Source organism: Amblyomma mixtum, chromosome 3, assembly GCF_055824585.1.
Source record: "Amblyomma mixtum isolate Tamu chromosome 3, ASM5582458v1, whole genome shotgun sequence".
Classification (NCBI taxonomy): domain Eukaryota; kingdom Metazoa; phylum Arthropoda; class Arachnida; order Ixodida; family Ixodidae; genus Amblyomma; species Amblyomma mixtum.
In genome coordinates this window covers 421,799,834-421,805,591 of record NC_143014.1, presented here as the reverse complement: position 1 = coordinate 421,805,591, position 5,758 = coordinate 421,799,834, and the positions used below count along the sequence as shown (strand labels likewise).

Here is a 5,758-nt window from a genome sequence, read left to right as displayed (position 1 = left end):
TATTATAAAATGCGGCTGAAATTGGTGAAAGCGAACCTTTTATCAGCAACAAATAGGAATAAAAATGGCTGGTGGTGCCACCCTCCGCTGTTTTAGCAAGGGAAGTGCGATGCTTTGCGACATATATTTACGCGCGCACCTTCCATTCACATCAAGAGGGTGGTGTCTTCTGCATTGACGTCATGAGTTTGAATCGAAGGGCGGCGAAATGTTTAGGCCCAATTTTCTTGGCAACAGCGACGTCTTTTGCTGCTGAACCAAGATCAATATAGCCAGGAAGAGCCGCAAAATCGGTTGTTAATAAGAACAAAAATGGCATGTAGGCGTGTTCAGTTTCCTTTTTATGTACGATGCGCTTATGCGAGGTCTCTTAAATATGATAGGTGTGCACAACAACGGCGCCACAGGAAATGTAATTTAATAACGGTGGAAAACATTTACCAGCGTCGCATCTACTTTCTGAAGAGCTGACTTGCCTTCCTTTAGGCTTAACGTGTCTGCAAGCTTAAATAACGACAACACGCAAAGGAGCAAAGGTGCATGCACAGCGGCAAATACTCTTGTTCCATGTGGGCATGAAATGCAATATCGAAGGCTTTGACTGGCGATAGCTCTTCAGTTGTCGCGTTACGATTCCGTGTGTCTGAAGATGCAGCCGGAATTTCTGAGGTTGCCTCACACTGTTAGGAACTATCTTTCAGTCCTTCCATTTGAGTAAAAACGCAGGTGCCCCAGAGTTCACTGGCGAGGAATTCGGTGCTTTAAGCATGACTTCCAAGTGTCTGCTATCTTTGTCTCCCATGATTCGCCACGCTCATTGTCTTTTCTCGCCTACGCAGACCCCTCGACCTGAAGATTTTGCGCGTCCTGGGCTTGTTCGGGCGGTCCTGAGAGCCATGGAGAACACCGGCAGGACTTTGAATTTTATTTTATATTACCTCGAAATCAGTGATTTGGATACATTTTCAATTGAATTGTGATACATTAAATGAAAAGAATGCCCGAGTGGTCTCTTAATTATTTTTAAGAACCTGCAAGCGCTGTGCGACCGCTCATGCACCCTTGTCTCGAGGGATTGTTTACTTGTAATAAGCGGGTAAAACTGGAGTTGAGTGGCGTTAAAACTAGTTCGACTCTGCAAAAGTGGATACAAGCGTGGTGGGCAAACATTTCTATGTAACGGAGGGCTGTTAATGACCGGAGTGCCCCGCTTGTCACCAGGCAGTTAAAAGCACTTTTTTTTTTATTCTTGCCGGAAGCTGCAGAGAATGCCTCGCCATATGGCTCGACTTCATGTCGCGCTTTGCACAAAGCATACTCTATCCCGTGGGTACCGCATAATATCCGGAATAATCTTCTCGTGCACTGTGACCTATTGTCATGCTCGTACGCTTTCTACAGCTGCCACTTCCCGCAAAACCGAGCGCCTTTTGGAGATGCCCAGAGGTAACATGCTATCGCTCAGCAAGGTACTGCTGAACGACAGGTTACGTGCTGAGGTTACGCTAAACGCCGGGCCAAGTATCCCGGAAACATTTCATTACTTCGGTTATTGTTCTAAGAGTTGTGTGGTAACCATTTCAAATAGCCAGCTGCCAAAATTGGGCTGTTGCGTTAGGCTACGATAAAGCACAGATCCTCACGACGCACGAAATCGCCGATTCGGGCGCGTACATCGCATCACGTGATTCGACGCCACCTTCGCCGAGTCGTCCACCAAGAACAATCTGACGGCGGTCTCCTGCGTTTCAAGAAGTGAAACAATTCTGTCTGGAAGCAATGATGGTTTCGTTTGATAATCTTCTATTTGCGAGCCCATTTCGTTAGCGGTTTTCCATTCTGCTGCTGGGGTTGCCGCGTGTGGTACTTGTTTCGCTGTTAGAGAAATCCTAGGAAGCTGCGGCGAAGACGGCTACGAGGACAGCAGTTTAGAGAATTTTCAGGTCGGTCCTTTCCTTCTCCTCCTATGCTTATCTTTAGCACGGTTAAATATATATGGAATCGACTTGAAGTGGTATCGCTCCCGCTGAATAAAACCGCACATTCCTATGACTACAACCAGCCGCTTCGTGAATCAACTGGTTGATTGGCGCATCTGTTCTGCCCCGAAGGTCACGCATTATCTCCTATTTTCTTCAGTAGCCCGGCAGAAAATTACATTTAAGGCTGACCTTCGTGCCTTTCTCGTTAAATAAATCTCTCTCCCCGCCTCACGCATGCCGACCGTATTCTTCTTCTTCGTCTACGAGTTCCGCAGATAAACTTGCATAGCTCTTCGCAACAGTAAGCAAGGAGCTGAAATCATGCCGCCTTTCCTCTGCTGTTAGCCTTCTTAATAAAGCTCACATGGAGACTCCTGTATTCTTTCAAGATTTTTTTGTTCGTATGCGTATGCATCTTATCGCAAACCTTGCTTTGATGACACAATATGTTCTTCTCCATCTTTCACTGTGCCCAGATGGAAGACCGGGGGCGTGAAGAGCTGCCAGGTTCCGCGAACGTAGACGTCCAGTGCATCCCTCCACTGAAATTATACGCGTGCAGAGGAACGTCCGAAATGTTAGAGCCATGGTTCCTTGTTCACGCACCAAACGAACGATAAAAAAGAAACGGCTGGACGCCTTCGTGGTTAAAAGCATCATCGACATCCAAAATCTGCTGCTGCAGCTGCGCGAGACATCGAACGCACGCCATCTTTTTAGAACCATCCCTTCATGAGTCAACGCCGAGCTATGTGCGTCAGCGCAGGATGTCTCAATCGGCCTTCTTCCCAGTTTCATCAGAGTGGTTCCCGATTCCAGTTTGCGATGCAGAACGATTTTGGACGTGGGGCTGGTTGTTGCCGTTACAGCTGCCCCAAGAGCGCAACCCATGACCCGCATTCCCCTGGTAGAGATATGAAAAGGGAACGGGGCAAGGAATGTGGCTTCGAAAGAAAGGAATGACCTAGTACAAAGACCATTCGGCGGTGTTACGAATGCAAGAGGAAAAAATGTGGTAGATTACTGCTCGGGATGTTGACGTTCTTGTCTTTTTTTTTTTCAAAGATAGCTCAAATTCGGTGTTTTACGGTTTTCACCGATTAAGGGAAAACAGCTGTTTCGGGGTTTGTTGGTACCCTCTTAGAAAATAAGGACTAACAGGGGGCGGGAGGTTAGTCCTTTTGGGGACTAACTGACCTGCCGCTGGCATTCGTCCTTTTTGGGGCTAACTGCAAAGGGTTGAACCGTTGGTCCCTTTAGAAAGGGTGCAACAGTTAGTCCCCTGCGCAGACTTTCATTGAAAAAATGCAAACGACGCGCGATTTCCAGCGTATTTTCGAGCGGGAAAGTTTCCGACAGAAATTCACACATATAACCACGACAGAAGAAACAGAAATAAATGCACATGAAAACACCAGGATCCAAACCGACAACCTTTAGATTACGAGCAGAGCACGGATATGACCAAGCCACGACAGACGACAGTCCGGGGCAGAAAATAAAAGCCTTATATATGGAACATACACACTGCCTGTCTGCCGGTCGCATTGATGTCACACGTATTGCTGTTTAGAGCACAGTATGGTGATATTTCTGTCATATGCTTTTGCAACCAGCTTCGTTAAGCTTTACTGCGCACGCACGGCGGTCTAAATTGCGTTTTGGCCAAAAAAGGAGTGCTGAACTCTGTGTACATGTTCCATTACTTCACAACCACAACAGTTCTTTTCTTTTCGTTTCTTTTTTGTGCGTATAGGTGGTCTTATATCTGGAAATTGGCAGCGGCCCATTACAGCCTGTTGAAAACAAATATAGAAGGTCATGGTTCACTTCGTTGTTGTTACTGGCAGACAGCGGTGACAGGGAATTGATTGCTTGCCACTCATCGTTTCGCTAAGTGTCGCCGATACTTATACAGCATCACATAAGCTCGTAAACGAATGGCAACGATATGAAACTACGCGTACTTGCTCAACCCTAATCTTTACAACTCACATTCCACACGTATTGAAGCTCGTAGTACTTGTTTATGCAGTTGCCAGCTGCCAGCCGTTGCGGTTGCACGAATCCTTTTTCTCACGCAAAAGAGTCTATCTGCTTCGTCACAGGCAGCGGCTGTGCTCTACTCTCACTGGACTCAGACGACGTCTTGCGCTTCAAAAACCGAGTACCATTGCAGTCGGGGTCTTCTCGCGCGAATTTCGCGTGCTGCTAAGCTGCGATTCCCCCCCCCCCCCCCCCCCCGTTAGTCTCTTTCTCTGTAGTTAGTCTGTTGAGTTTGCGCACGGCGCGCATTTGTGGCAAGAACAGTGCCGTGCGCAAATTTGGGGATTAACGAGCCGTTTTGAGGACTAAAGCTGTCTTTACTCCCCCAAGGGCCGGTTTTTTTTAGAGTATATATGTACCGAAAATACGGAACCCTAGATATAGTGCTCGAACAAAGCCTCTGGAATAGTAACTAGCAGCAGCAGAGGGCTTCGTGAAAACAACGATGAATAGAAGTTGAGCAATACAAAAATCTAATACCACCAGATTTAGGCAGCTACCAAGCACTTGAACCAACTATAGCTACTTCCCTCGCGCTGCTCTGCCTGCAATTTGAACTGCTTGTGCCGTTGCGTCATCCCTTACAAGTATTTTCCCACTTATTTAATTTCCGCACATTTTAATGTTTTATTTTATATTCTACTGCATTGTTTGTCACATATTTTTTTGTATTATTTGGATTACCTGACGTTGCTTTCACGTGAAACTTGTTTTTCGTGTTATTTTTGTTCTGCTTTTTTAATTCACATGCTTTTATATGATCGCATCACACCATTGTCTTTTCCCACGCCTTATGTAATGTGCCAGACGGGATCTTTAAAGGTACAATAGATGATGACGATGATGAAAAGGAATGTTAAAGCCGGATTTCGAGATTTATTATGTAAGTGTGCGCTTTTATGTGCGATAGGATGTGAAGCGCCAATGTGCATAATGGCTTGTATATAGTTCATGTACATAGAACATTACATCACTGTAATAAATATCATGTTGACGAAAAAAAAAAGGCCCGTTGGTCTAGGGGTATGATTCTCGCTTCGGGTGCGAGAGGTCCCGGGTTCAAATCCCGGACGGGCCCGCTCCTTTTTAGGCAGTTTTTTTTTTTGCATTTGCACCTCAAGTCCCGGCTCCTTAGACACTTTTGAGACGTACGCGCTCGCGCGTATGCCGGATCACGTTGCGTGCGCGCCAGGAGACGCAAGCACAGCGCGCTGGCGTGGCTGGGGTACACCAATCGGCGGGCACGGCTCTCGCGACTTCCGGACCGAGTCCTTGAGCTGATTACAGCTGCTACTGCTGCTCTTTTCTTCGCGATGAGAAATCAGCTCGTATCCGACGCTTGGCGCAGGGTGGCGCTGTGCGTTTAGCGGACACTGACGTATTCCGAGCACAGATGAAAATGAAATTCATGTCAAGGTCGAATCAAGCCATTTCTCCACCACTGGCGAAGTGAAATTAGAGCGCCCCCTCTCCCTTTTGGTACTATATTTTCATCGCAGTGAGAAATTCAAGCCCTCTTAGCACAGGAGCTTTATGCCGAGGCTCACGTGACCAGCACTGTCACACGCTGAGGCGTAGCGCGCATTTCCTCCATCCCCTCCCTCTGCTGGAAGCTGCGAACGATGGATGGATGGATGGATAGGAGCGCCCCCTTTGAAACGGGGTGGTGGCAATTGCCACCATGCTCAGCTTTTCTTTATTTATTATTTGTTTTTGTTTACTGTGGCGCA

The 5,758-nt window shown here is 47.0% G+C and overlaps 1 non-coding gene across 1 annotated transcript; it reads left to right on the top strand.

Annotated features, from left to right (window-relative positions):
• Window positions 1-5,034: 5,034 nt before the first annotated feature.
• TRNAP-CGG (transfer RNA proline (anticodon CGG)) lies at window positions 5,035-5,106 on the top strand. The gene has a single exon. It is a non-coding gene; the product is annotated as a tRNA-Pro (tRNA).
• The last annotated feature ends 652 nt before the right edge of the window (window positions 5,107-5,758 follow it).